We start from the raw sequence: 14,862 nt of genomic DNA on the forward strand, positions 1-14,862 counted from the left end.
CACCAATCTTATTTCTTTTTTTCTCTTGGCTCTCTCCAAGAAGGCAGCTGGTGCCCGAATGCTGGAACTGCTTAAAGAGGAACACAAAGAAAAGAGGCTTATTCTAACTGTGCAGCCTGTATCCTGTGCTACAGTATAGTGCTAGAGTGGGTGTGCCCTCTTTCACCCATATTACTGTTGTTTTCCAACTTACCATAGCTTTATTTAGGTTAAATTGTTTTTCTCCCTAAGCTTAAATCTTAAAGTATTCCACAAGCAAAAGCTTGTTTAAAATGATAATGCCAGCCATGTTGGACTCTAAGAATGAGTCAGTGATTTCCTCTCTGACACGTTAACGCAGCTATCACGGTGATTGCTCAGTTGCCATTTGTTTTTCACTCCAGGTGAGAGTCGAGCCTTTCCAGTTCTGGCCCAAGCCCATGTGATGGTGTGTCGCTGGCAGGCGATGGCAGAGAGATTCAGTGTTAAACGGTTAGACACTGTCACTAGTCACAGCCTCCTGCAGTGCTGACGGGGCAGTTTCACCACTCTTTAATCTTTACAGGGAGAAAAAAAACATGCTAGTCATGGTGAAATTTCCAGCAGCTTTCTTTTCTGGCCCCTTAGCTTCATTGGAGGAGACAGTTTGTGATGGTCAGAGAGAGCACAGGACAGAGAAGGGGCATACTTGGAGAATTACTGATGTGGTTTTCAGCATGTTTCATCATACTGTTTTGTGTAACACCAACAGTGTTACAGCAAAACCTCTGAATTTACCCAGTGATTAGTAGTCTGAAAAGTTACATGAATATTGAACAGTTAAGTTTCAAGCAGGTCTACATTAAATTACTGAATATATCGACTTGGTTTGGATATATATGTATGGTTTTTTACTGCATCCAGGAGCAGCAACTGCATTTTAATTGGAAATCCTTTGGCTTGACATAGCTGGGACCTCCCAAGTAAAATTTTCTTAGTGGATTAGAAAATGGTGGTCCAGTCAGCCACTTGGTGATCCCAATGTTACCTGTGGGCCATAAGCTGAGCATCTCAGGCGTTACTTTCGATTTGGCATCAAAGAGGCATTACTTTTTTGACCTACCAAAACTTTTAAAGAAGTGCTATTTACATTGTTTGCAGTCTTTATGCTAGTCTAGGTAGGTTTATAAATACTCATTTTCATTATCTATAAATGTGCAGATTTTATTTATTTATTTATTTCAGCCAAGCCACTTCTTCAGAGCAGTCATAGTGGGTAAATCCTTACGTTTAGCAGTCTTACTGCCTACGTATGTTCCTTTTTTAATTGTTATTAGATGCGGCCTATCTGCAATGCTGCAGAAGCCCTCTGCACCGTCACATTTCCTCTGCACAACCTTACATGCAGATTGGGTCACTGTCTCTGTGACAGAATGATTAATCGACCTATCAGGGGACAGGGAAAGGGGATGTGCTGAGGGGGAGAGGGAGAATGTATGGCAACTGGCTGTAAATGATCCCCGCAGCTCCTCACTCAGCATTCAAAATCTGGCATCCGCCCCCCACCCCCTCTTTTTTCAAGGATCCCTCCTGATAATAGCTGAATCACATTCAGCTGCAGGTGAGAATAAGCATTGTTTTATCTACACAAGCAGGTTTGTAAATGAGGCCCTCTGGACCACCCTTTGGATCAGTGCACAATGCGATAGATGAGAAAGAGGCTCTTCTTTAATTCTCTTTAGTGAGATGATCTGCAAAACACCTTTTTTTTAACATCCTTATCTCAGTCAGTGCGTTCACATCATCAGCAGGATTTCCATCATTTTGTTGACATAAAAGTGTAATTGCCCTGCTGACCTCGCTGATGGATGGTCATACTTTTTTCTGTAGATGCTTGTGTTGTTTATGTTTGCAGTCAGAGTATTCGTGCAGCTCTGAAGCTGTACACAGAGTCCTAGTGTCTCTGTAAATATCCTGTCCTAGATGGCCGCAGTTTCGCTGACTGTATAGCAGATCAGTCACTGAGTGAGTATGTAAATGTCAATCAATCTGCTCTTTGTTGGTGCAGAGTAATGTTTACAGCGTTACTGTCCACTTTTAAAAGTGTTTTTCTTTTTTGTTATAAAAATTTCAGATTTAATTTTGTAAGCTTTGCCATCACTTTTTTAACAGCAGCTTTTCTAACAGCACTTCCATCATGTGCCACATTAACACAAATAAGGAGACATAAACACTTTATAGGAGAGCTGTTTAACACTGACGTTTGAGCCATGTTGGGGGAGTTCATTGTTTAAATCGCTGTTAAATAAAATATAGCATCTGACAGACACTTGGCATACTCATAGCGATTTATTGTGGCTAGCAGTTTGAAGGCTGTTGGTCATGAACTGAAGAATCTGGCTCTGAAGCATATTTTACACTGCATGCTGTGTTTTTGGATTTGCAAGTGCTTTTGTCAGACTGTTGGCTGTCTACCATGTAATTGCAAAACAGGGAGTGCTTTAAAACTCCAGTAGGCTACCTTGCAGAAATCTGCCTCTGCCATACAATTAGCAGTTATCTGACTCTGCATGCCTGGTGAAATCTGATAAGTGGACTTTATATGTGATGAACCAGAGATGCAGTAACATGAAAGACTTTACAAGATATACCCATGGAGCCCTGCTAAACTTGTTGTTACAAGTACTGTAGAGCAATACAGAAAACTCTATTGTTAATACTGTAATCCAGTGGCAGTATAATTGTGTTTTTGCATATACAAATAAATATACACTCACTGCCCACTTTGTTAGGGGCACCTGTTCAGCCACTCATTTGCATAAACATCTAATCGACCAACCACAAGGCAGCAACTCAGTGCATTTACGCATGTAGACATGGCCGCGACCACTTGCTGAAGTTTAAACCAAGATTCAGAATGGGGAAGAAAGGTGATTAAAGTGACTTTGAACATGGCGTGTCTTGTAGATGGATGATTCAGAGTATTTCAGAAAATGCTGATCTACTGGATTTTTCCCATACCATCTCTAAGGTTGACAGAGAATACCAAAAAAGAGAAACTATCCTGTGAGCAGGAGACCACAGTGGGTGCCATACCAGTCAACTAAGAACTGGAAACTGAGGCTCCAATTTGCACAATGTTGCCTGGTTTGATAAGTATTGATTTCTGCTGCAACATTTGAATGGTAGGGTCAGAAATTGGCATAAACAACATTAACACATCGATCTACCCTGCTCTGTATCCATGTTCAGGCTGATGGTGAAGTAAAGGTGTGGTGGAACTTTGGGCCCCTCAGTACCAGTTGAGATTCCTTTTAATACCACAGCCTATATGACTGTCATTGCTGACCATGTCCATCCCTTTGTAACCACAGTGTACCCATCTCTAATGAATGTATCCAGCAGGTTAAGATGTCATGTCACAAAAATCAGATAATCTCAAACTGGTTTCTTGAACATAAATGGGAAATTTGCATAATAGATGTCCAGCTGAAAATTAGCAGCAAATGTGTGATGCCATCATATGTGGACCAATATGGACCAACATCTCCAAGGAATATTTACAACATTCCTTGAATTTCCTTGTTGAATCTATGCTATGAAAAATTGAGGCTGGTATGACCCATGGGTCAGAATATAGTTCTAGCAAACTGTATCTAATAAAGTGACTTGTGAGTGTATATGTTTTAATCTAATCTAGCCATGAATAATATTACATTAATATATTACATGAATACTGAAAATATAAATAGTGCCTTCAGAAAGGGTTCTGATCCAGTTCTAGTAAGGTAAACCTAATAAAGTGACATGTGAGTTGCAATCTTAGATTTTGTCCACACTGTGTATTTGCTGGTAAATAACAAGCAAGGCAACTATCAGTATCCTCACAGTAATCCTATTAAAACTTGGCCAAAATGAGCCCATTATGACTATAGGAGCCCTGAGTCCATTTCAGCAGGGGTGAATTACCATAAAGTAGCAAGAGTTCAGGAATAAAGCTGCACATTATCTCTAATTGAAAGAACTCCACCATCTCAGCTCAGCTTTCCGGCTACAGTGCTGTTCTGTCTGATGGATCTAATAAAATACAATGCTCCTTATTCTCTTAATGTTCCAGTCCACATTTTCAGCTGAAATCCAGCCTAGAGAGTCAGAGGTCAGCTGTGACTCAGTGCTAGCTGAGCCAGTATTCTCCTCGTCCAGTTTCTTCAAGTGTGTTTATCATGAATTCGAGATTTGCGTGATGCCTTTGAACAATTACCCTTTAAACGATATCCTCAATATCTTATGCAACTTGGCTCAAACCTAAAATAGCTCATTGGGATTCAGATGAAAGAGTCACTCAGCATGAAACGCAAAAGTACAAAATTAGAGCACACCCATACATGCAACTTATCACAAAGGGATAGTCTGTGAAAGAAATACTACTTTGCATGACGGTCAGTTCTGCAAAATTTAAGGGTCTGTCTAGTATGAAAGGCTTTGCATGTATGTAGCTTCTTGTATAAACAATCACATTAAGAAGGCTTATAGGGCTATGAAGCAGCATGCACTGTAAAAAGAACCAACTTAATTGAATTATTTCAAGTGGTAACACCTAATTTAATTAAGTTCTTTGAAATGAAGTTAATACATAGAGTAACACAACTGATTTATCTAATGTATTAACTTCATTTCAAAGAACTTAATTAAATTAGGTGTTACCACTTGAAATAATTCAATTAAGTTGGTTCTTTTTTCAGTGTGGGATGCACAGCTAGTTCAGTATGAGGCCAAGCACTTCACCCACACAGAAGCCATAATGTCACAGATGGTAGGAGCCTCAGTGGGGGTTGAATGATTTCACTGGGGTCAGAGTAATTCAGATTGCTTTGTATCTTTTAGGGCCCTGGTCGTCTGGTGGCCAATGACATCCAAGCACCCTTTACTGTCCTTTCTCTTTGTATCTTTTCAAAGTGCTTTACTGTATTCAATACTTAATTTGCCGCCCCACTGATCCTGACTGTTGCCCCAGGCTGCAGTCACATGACCCTGGGTTTTCTTTTCATTTGTAGAAGCCATTTTGAAAGTAGATATTATGATGTTTCTGGGGTTTAAAGCCATGCGCTGCAGTTGAATTCAAGTCTGGATGGATCTATAATTTTGCTGCACACACACAGATATACTATGACAACTATTGGACAGCTGTGTGAAAGGCTATAGAGTCAAAGTGTCAGCGCAGAGGGAAAACAGACCTGGCTCTTTGGCTGCAGATTGTTAATTAATTGCTACTCAGGCTGCCCTGTTGTTGTGCAGTGAAACAGCTGCGTGACTTTAGCTTACTCTCCTTAGGTTGTTTTCTCGTAGATCTGACCTGGTTGCTAATAAGCCCATACTAAACACAATCCCTGTGCTTGCAGTTGGCTTATCTGCAGCCTGGGGTTTCCCATCGCTGGAGAGGATGTCACAATGGTCAACATGTCATGCACATGACCTCAGATAGGGGCACAGAATTTCTTAGTCATGTTTCTTAGTGATGTTTTTTTTTTTTTTTTATGTTTGCATGAGGACACACTGATTGTATCATTAGGATTTGACAGGTGCAGGGTAATAATAGTGATAAGCCTGGAGACATATTGGAGTGTTTCTAAGTGACTCATATTTTCCTCTAATGATGATGAAGACAACATATGATGTGGTAAACCATTAGTGTGCCTTGAGTATTTTTTGTTAAATATCACCTACTAATCTTATTTATTTTACAGCATAAAACACATGCAGTTCGTGCTCTTAAATATGATGCAAAGCACACTCCTAAAGCTTGGAGCTTAGGTTAGGACACCAAACATGATCTGCGGCATCAGATCTAGGTGGGGAGGTTGTTGCATTGTCAACTTAAAATAGGAAAAAATTCAGAAGATTTAAAAAACTATGTTACTTTATGAAAAAGTTTTCTAATTTTGAATCTGGTCATATAAATATTACTGTGCAACAAGATGCATATTAATTCCTGCAACTAAAGGATTGAAGTAGTTATTTAATGCATTTGAAAAGATGAATGTATTTAAAAAAATGTCTTTAATTTGTTTACTAATGAAAGAAACAACCTTTGGCATTTCCAGTGATTGTTAGTTAAATTAAAACCACCTGCCTTCACCTTCATTTTATCCCACCTTTTACTGAAAGACAAATATTTAACCTTTGCGTACCATTTACAAGTGCTGTGCTTGTACTTGGTGTTAATATACCAAGTTTGTTTGCATGGGAAAGCTAAATATGCTTGATCTCAATCCAACTCTGAGCAGTGTGTTTCGTGATAAGGGAAGGATCATGCCCATAGCTGTGCTGCTGTGTGCCGTGCAGCTGAGCCATTTTGTTTTAACTAATTCTGATGACTCAAACTCTAACGAAATGAGACGCACATTGAAAGATGGAGCTTAAACCTCCCACAGAGTTCCAGTAGTCATGGTTTATATTAAATATATATTGGATGGAAAGGCTATTTATGCCATCCAGGGTGGGCTTTCCTGGCCCTAACTGCTGCTGTTTCAGGGCCTGCTCAACTCTCAAACACTTAAACACATTTAGATCTGGAAGCTGCCCAGTACAAATACTGTCTGATCTGCTGGTCACTGTACATTTCCGCTGAAGCAGATGGAGCTTAAGTGTCTTGCTCAAGGGCCTTTCAGTGATGATAATGAGCAAGGGGCAAGCAGTGTTACTGTTACTGTTACTTATCTTCAGGGTTTAATCTGTTGGTTCAGGGACTGAACTTCTGAGTCTGACTCCTAGTTTTCTTGCTTGGAACCTCTGCACAAGTGTGAAAATGTCGTGTTAATATGTTACATATATGCACTGTAGTGATTTATGATGGTGGATTACAGCAGATCTTTGTAGTTATCAGCTACACTTCGACATGGCTCTTAGTAGTGTCAGCCTGGTGGTTAGTATACTACTTTGGTGCTGGCAGAAACATCTTGCAGCTCATAGCGAGTGAGAAAACAGGGGATAGAAAGGTTAGGATGCCAATTATAAGTTCATTTCTTAAAAATTAAAAAATACACGAGATGTGGATCCTTGGAAGGAGACAGATAAAAAAAAGTTAGGCCAGGCTTATTTGAGCTGTTGTGGAGGCCTACACAGGCATACCCATAATATGTCAGCAGCTCTTCCTGCCTACAGACTGCTGCAGAAAGAAACCCTGCAGCGAGAGCAGAAAGAAGAGGAGGCGTAACAGTTCCAACAACTATTTGATAGATTACTTTGAGGCTTGGTACAAATGTTTATCCTCCTTAATGGAAGAATTTTAATGACTTTGTGGATCCTTTGACTTTTCATTTATCAGCAGTAAGATAAAGTTTTCACTTACCCAGTTAAAGTCTCCAAAATACACAAAATATTGTGCAGATATTCATCATTCCAGATGATGCATTATAATTACTTAGCTTTACTTCTAGTGCCACTTGAGGATTCACATTGGTGGCTTTGCATTTTTATTAAACAAAAATTAATTGTAACGACTTAGGAGACTCATTTATCTTCTGTAACTTTTAGGTTTAAGACTAAATACCTGCAAAACCGTGATACGTGATACCAATCACCCTGAGCACATGTTAGCCTGCTAGCACCTAACCACAATAAGTGAGCACGGCGAATGTCATAGCTGCTAGCATGACAGCATGCTGATGCAGCAGGAGCTATTAGCATGGCTGGAAACTCTTAGTCTTGTTTTTTTATGCTTAATTTCCCATTAAGAAATGTTCCTTTATTTAGATAGCGAGGCATTGTGGATCATTATTGTTGCAAGTTATTTCAGGATATTCATATTTAGATCTAGTCAGAGAAAAGGAACAAGCACCTTGCAAGGTCAATTTGCTTGGATGTCTGATATGACCTGTTTTTTTATTCAGAAGATTAAGTTTCCTACCCTGGAGACTGTGTGTATTTGGTATTTAGTGCAGCCTCCACAAGGAGATCTTTTTCTCAAATCTTAGTTTTGTTAAAAGCCATTGTCTGGTGTTTGATGGCATTCTTTAAAATAAAAATGGTTTATTTATCTGATTTTACTGGAGCGAGTAGTAAGGGCTTAGCTAGCTGTAAAACAGGGCTAATGTCTGTCATAAAACAAGTCTGTGTCCCCTCTGTTCGTCCTCAGTGTGGAGGAGATAAAATTCTTGTACACATAACCATGAATAGTAATTTGATTGGTCTGACTTGATCAAATGTGAGGGACAAAAAGGAAAAAATGCACATAAACCTCAGATGTAAGTGGATATCTTTAACAGCGCTACAATATCTACTGTAATGCATAATACAGTGGAGAGTGGAGACAGTGAGGCTTGTGATTGCAGTTTCATTGAACAGCCCACTCATTTTTAAATGTGTGATGGATGAAAGCATTCCTCAGTAATTTTCTCAATAACTGACAATGTTTGTGTAATTGTTCAATTCCCCATCTATGTATATATTCACAAGATGTTCATCACTGGTAACATCAGTCTGCATAACAGCAGCACAAGTTATTTTACATAATATATTTTGGGATGTATAAAGTGGTCCTGGCCCCTGAATAATATAAGCTTATCCTTTCCGCTGTCAGCCTCAATTTGAATAATTTATATGTAGCAATAAATAGAAGCAGAATCTCTGGCACCATCCTGGAGAATTGGCACTTGAGAAATAGGAAATTCCTTCTTTTTCCCCATATCACCATGACTTTAATGAAATCAGCAGCAGAAGTCTGCTCTTGTTATGCTTGTCTTCTCGTTCTGCTTTCTGAATCAAGGTCTTGCCCAATCACTCATCGCTCTGTCGGCAGGCTGCTTTCAGCTGCACTTGTCACTCTATGATTTCTGGAACAGATAAGAGCTCTGATTGAAATTTGTTTGGCCTCTGGAAACACCACAGGAGAATGGCTAGTAGTAGTTCATTTTGTTTCTGTCTGTGGTTAAACATCTCTCCTGGTCAGGCACAGCTGGCGCACGTATGGAAGCAACATCAGACAAAAAATTGCGTTAGTGCCTTGATCAAGTAAAGTCTTTGCAAATGACCTCAGAATTTTATGAAATATGTTAAAATGGATCTCTTATGATTTTACTGTCATGTATGCTGCTACAGCAGCAAATGCCTTTAGTACCCATAACCAGAGTTTCACATAATAAAGTCAGCCTATGTACAAATAATCGTTGGGAGCCAAAGATTCAGGCTCATCTACACACTCTGTTTTAGTTTTTGTCTACTCTTAGCTCTTCATCATGTAATAAAGTTTGCATATTCCTAATACAGTAATATAAGGCAAACAAATGCCGTGAGCAATAAACGGCCCTGTTAGCCACAGGTCAAATACTTCATTTGTGAGGGGCAGCCAATTAAAAGATACAACGTCTTGTTTCAGACAGTGGATGAACTGGCTGACTGCAAGATAAATAAAGAGAATGTCTAAAAATTTGAGTTGGAAATAGCACAAAAGCAAAAAAAATAAAAATAAAATAAAAATTGCATACTATTCACCTCATGATTGTTAAGTTATATAATTGTTGGTGAGCTCGTCATGAACAAAGTTGAAATGAAATCACAGAGCCTTACCCAAGGTTCTCTGGGAACCCAAAGATCTCCTTTCTCAGCTTATATTAGAGGAAGACTATCCCAGCAACCATAGAGCGAGAGGCGTATACCCGGGACAGGTCGCCAATCTGACACGGGGCCCTCTCCAGACATTTGAAAAGAAAAGTCATATTTAAAATATTCACTTTGGCATATGTTACACAAACACAGAAACACACACACAGACATACATGCACACAGATCAGCTTCTCATTTCCCCAGTTGAAACATCTTAAGGCTATATACATGCAAATATTGTTCATTTCAGAAGTTTAACTTCTGGACACCAGACACTCTCTACTCACTGTGTGCACTCAGGAAATTTCAAGTTTCGCATTTGATTTGTCAGCATTGCATAGTATATCAAAACTGGCTTCTAAGCCACTGTCACAAAATCATTTTGTAAATATAATTTTCTCCTTCTGGATGGATTCAGCAGATGGATTTGAAAGCAGCCTCTGCATATACTACTACATATATATTTAACTGGAGGCATGAGAGAGAGAGAGAGAGAGAGAGTTTGGAGCTATATTGATCTCAGTGATACTTCAGCAGAAGTAATAACATTTTTTTTGCTTTTTTTTTGTAGGTATATTTCCTCAAAATAATCAGTAGCGTTGGGACTTACCAAGTATTAAAAATGTAAAAACCAAGATCCAACTGGTCCAACTTAATGCTACATAGAAGTTTACAAGTTCAAGTTCTGTGAATGAATCTTTTGTTTCTGTCATGACCTGTATTTAATTTGGTGATTTACATTTTTGGGGCTCAGTGGCTAACAAACACATTTTTATATGTCATGAAAGGGAGTAAATATCAAAACCATGAATCGAATATATCAGCTATCCCTCTCCTATACCTTTTGTATCATTTACACCAGTGGTCCCCAACCCCCGGGCCACGGTTGGGGACCAGGCCGCAAGAGTTGAGGCCCAGGTGTGAAATTTATGGTTTTCAGGGTTTTTATCGGTTTTTATCGTCATTTTTTAATCGTTTTTATTGTTAACTCAATTTCCCTGGGTCTTTTCCCGTGTGTTATGAATAAATCTTCCTTTTTTTGGTACCGGTACTGGTTTTATTTTGTTGTATTTATCCGCGACACCTTAAAGGCTGGTCCGTGAAAATATTGTCGGACATAAACCAGTCCGTAGCGCAAAAATGGTTGGGGACCGATGATTTAGACGACTTTCATAAGACAGCTCCATCCATATATCCATTTTATCTTTTTTTTTTTTTTTTTTTTTTTTTTTTTTTTTTAAACCTGTCCCGTTTGGTTCTTTTGCCATCAGAATTATTGTCTAAAGGCGAAGAAAGATGCCCAACGGATTTACTTTACCAAATGGACCATCCCAGCCTTGCTGTAATGGTCCATTTGATTTACCTTTTATTGTTTATTTTATTTTATTTTATTTTTTATTTTTTTACTTGCTAGATACGGGACAGGGGAAAAGAAAAGGGAGAAAGAAAGAGGGGGGAAAAAACAAAACAAAACAACACAAAAAAAAAACAGCGGAGAAGAGGGACGGGGATAAAGGGCAAAAAACAAAAAGCAACAAAATAAGCAGACAAAAAATACATATATCGATCACCTGGATCACCTGTTGAGAAAGAAAAAAGAAAACAAGCAGAAGAAAACGAGAGTAATAAACAAGATCACAATGATATATGGGAATATAACACTAAATACTTAATATTAAACATTATTGTGCAGCACGTAAGATCGACAGCGCACAGTGTGCTTTGAGGTAGGAGCCAAAAAGGGTGTAGTTTGTGTGTGTGATCAGCTGTGTGTACACCTGTGAGCATGAGCGCGCTTGTATTTAAAAGGTTCCTTAATGTAATGATCTGCTAGAGGGTGTGGGGGGCCACAGTCCCATCCTCCAGGGCATGAAGCAGGTATGGAGGAGATCAAAACTCCAGACATCCAGAGGCCCCCAGAACACAAGAGACCAAGGAAGACCAACAGAGGGGCAGCCGCGCCACTGTCCCAGAAAGAGCTGAGGAGAGTCCCAGATGAGGGATCACTCAGCAGCCGCGGAGCAGAAGCCAGGGGGGGTTGCAGTGACGTGCCCGTGAGCTCCGCCGGCAGCCAGCTGTGCCTGAGTGACCGAGCCCCAGGCCGAGAGGCCGAGGGCACCCCACCCCCGAAGTGGCCCGAGCGAGCCCCAGGTTCCAGGCCCGGATAAGCAGCCACCAAGGAGTGAGCCGGTGTGTACCCGGACGCCCACCCCCGGACACAAAGAACCACCAACGCATCGATGTCTGAGGGCGTCTGCCACCGGCAGGGGAAGTGGTGGGGGGAGATAGGCCTCCAAACCTTGGAGGGCCTGAGATGTCCCCAGAGAGGTGTCGTCTGATACCCAACCTGACATATAGACACAGACATACAGGCACACTCAAATACAAACATCCATTCCCACCCTCATGCTCTCATAGGCAATTACTCCACACTCAACCAACGTGGAGACAGACATAAAGAGACGCTGTACACACAATCACACTCCCCAAGCGTACTCTAAGAACCGGGTCTAGGTACCCTTGCCCCTGCAGGGGGAAACTGCACCCAGACCCAGGTGGTGTTACCCTTTTCCCTGCAGTGGGGAGAAGCAGACTGCCCCGACTCCGCAGCAGCAGGGAGGCCCCACACACCAGACCCCAGTCGGACGGCCAACTCCTCCTCCTAGCCCCCCCGCTCCAGCAGGCCGCAGAGACCGGGGGTGTGAGAAGACTCCAAACCTCCCTCCACCCGCTCATATGTAGTGTTGATGTATATGTGTTCTAAGGTGCAATTAAAACCCAGGAGGGCATGGAGCTACCTGCCAGAGAGCAGCAGGTAAGCGCATAGCCCCTCCTGATAGCCCTCAATGTCTACGTGTATTTAAAATTGAGAGGTGGGCAACGACGCCAGGGGTGCGGTGTACACCCTGATGGTAATTTGGGGTCCGTGTTGTGAGCCCACCCCCAAGATCCTATATGTATGTGTTATGAGAGTGTGAGTAATGTGAATGTCTAAGTTGTGAGATAAAATTGAGGCAGAGGCAGCCAGAAGGGGACAGAGGGGGGGGATGCCTCCTCTGCACCCTGGTGACACACCCCTACCCCAAGGCCCTGCATGTGTGGGTGATTGTGGTGGAGCGGGAAGAGGGAGGCAGCTGGAGATGGGGAGGGAAGAAAGAGAGGGGCAAGTGACCCCTCCCTGGGGCCAGCTCCCCCGCTGACCCCAGTAGGCACCCCCATGCTCTGCAACCTGCCATGGAAAGGGGGCCCAGGCCCATCCGGACCAGGGCCCAGTGCAGCAGCGCCGCCCGGCCCCACAGAGCCCGGGACAGCCCACCCGACCCCACTACAGAGAAAACTGCACCCACCCCATCATCCACTCATCTTCCAGACTACACAAGACAATAGACGCCCAGGCTGAGATCTTCCTCCACCTCTCCTATATCTCCCCCTCCTGCAGAGAGAATTCCTGAAGAGAGGAAAGCTCCTGCAAGATGTGACAACCTCCCCCACCAGTTGAAGAGTCCCCCAGGTGGCTCAATGCACCGGCGGCGCCCTGCGCCAGGACTGGGCCCCCATATACCCACCCGCCCACAACCCCAGCAACACACCAACCAGGACCCGAGCCCCCGAGGCCCGGCCAGGGCCCCAGCCCAGAGACGGAGCGCCCCCAGAACCTCACGCCTGTCCCGGACCCACCCAGGGGCAGCCAGGCTACCAGGTCAGTAACCCACGTCCGTCAGCACAGACCCTCCCCTAGCCCCGCTGCACGCAGCCATGAGGAAACCGTCACCTAAGAGCCAACAGAGCCCCTAATTGGCCATGACCGCTACCCCGGGTTGAGCCCCCCAAGGAAGATGCTCCTGGGGAACCCCCCGACGCCCTAAGCCTGTCCCTACCCCCACACCAATCACAACAGTGAAGGTGGGACCAAACTATGACCCCCCACCCCCACTAGGTGATGGAGCTGATCAAAGGAGCCCAGAGCAATTGATCTGATGTGGTGGCAGAGGCTGTATCAAGACTAATGTAATCTAATAGATAATTTCTATACTGGTTAGAATTAAGATTATTTTTATTTTTCCAGTTCATGAGGACTGTTTTCTTGGCTATGCATAGGGCAGTGAAAACCATGTGGGCTATATTCTTTTCTGAAGTGACATTATCTAAGCTGCCCAACAAACACACTAAAGGGGAAGTTGGAATGTTACATTTCAGACACTTCGATAAGTCTTCACATATCTCACGCCAAAACTTCTGAACTGGTGGACAGAACCAAAGAGCGTGGATATAATTGTCCGGTGAATTGGTTTGGCAGTGTGAGCAGTTGTTGGTAGACGTAAAGCCCATCTTGAACATCCGATGACCTGTATAGTGCACTCTATGTAGTATTTTGTATTGAATTAATTGAAGACTGGGATTTCTAATTAGATGAAAGGTTTTTAAGCAAATCTGAGACCAAAAGTTTTGGTCTAAGTTAACTGATAAATCCGCTTCCCATTTTGCAATAGGAAGTGATATTGATTCATCTATTTTAGAAAGCATTCTGTATATTTTGGATAGTAATTTGGGGGTTTTAAGAGTAAGAAATTGAACCACACTTGGTGGTGTTTGTAGTTCAACTTGACCCGGTTTAAATTTCTGTTTTACTATGGATTTAATTTGTTGATATTCTAAAAATCTTTTCTTGTTGATCCCATATTGTGTAACTAGTCTGTCAAATGAAATAAATTCTGTTCCTTCTAGTATATGTTCTAAATATTTGATTCCTTTACCACTCCAATCTGAAAAGTTTATCATATTATTGTTTTGTAATATGTCAGGGTTGTTCCAGATAGGTGTACGTTTGCATGGGATTAATGAAGACTCTGTCAACTTCAGAAACTCCCACCATGCTGTCAGAGAGGAGCTAATGTTGACGCTTTTGAAGCATTCATGTCGTTGAATGTTTGAGCTGATAAATGGTAGATCTGAAATCTCTAGATTATTGCAAAGTGCTTGTTCTACATCTAGCCAAGGTTCATCTAAGAGGGTATGTTTTAGCCATCCTGAGATAAATTGGAGCCTGTTGGCTAAGAAGTAGTGCTGAAAGTTAGGTAGTTCTAATCCTCCTTTATCCTTGGTCTTTTGTAGTGTTTTTAAGCTTATACGTGGGGGCTTATTTTTCCAAAGGAATTTGGACATATATGAATCTAGAGATCTGAACCAATCTTGTGGCGGTTTAGTTGGGATCATTGAGAATAAATAATTTATTTTTGGTAATACCATCATTTTTATAGCGGCAACCCTTCCCATGAGTGATATGGGTAGACATTTCCACCTAGC

At 41.8% G+C, this 14,862-nt stretch overlaps 1 protein-coding gene across 7 annotated transcripts in view; it reads left to right on the plus strand.

The window, feature by feature from the left end:
* Positions 1-14,862, plus strand: part of LOC134619537 (synaptotagmin-2-like) — a 68,286-nt gene that overhangs the window by 36,868 nt on the left and 16,556 nt on the right. The window lies entirely within an intron of this gene.

This window comes from Pelmatolapia mariae, linkage group LG20 (genome assembly GCF_036321145.2).
Source record: "Pelmatolapia mariae isolate MD_Pm_ZW linkage group LG20, Pm_UMD_F_2, whole genome shotgun sequence".
NCBI lineage: Eukaryota > Metazoa > Chordata > Actinopteri > Cichliformes > Cichlidae > Pelmatolapia > Pelmatolapia mariae.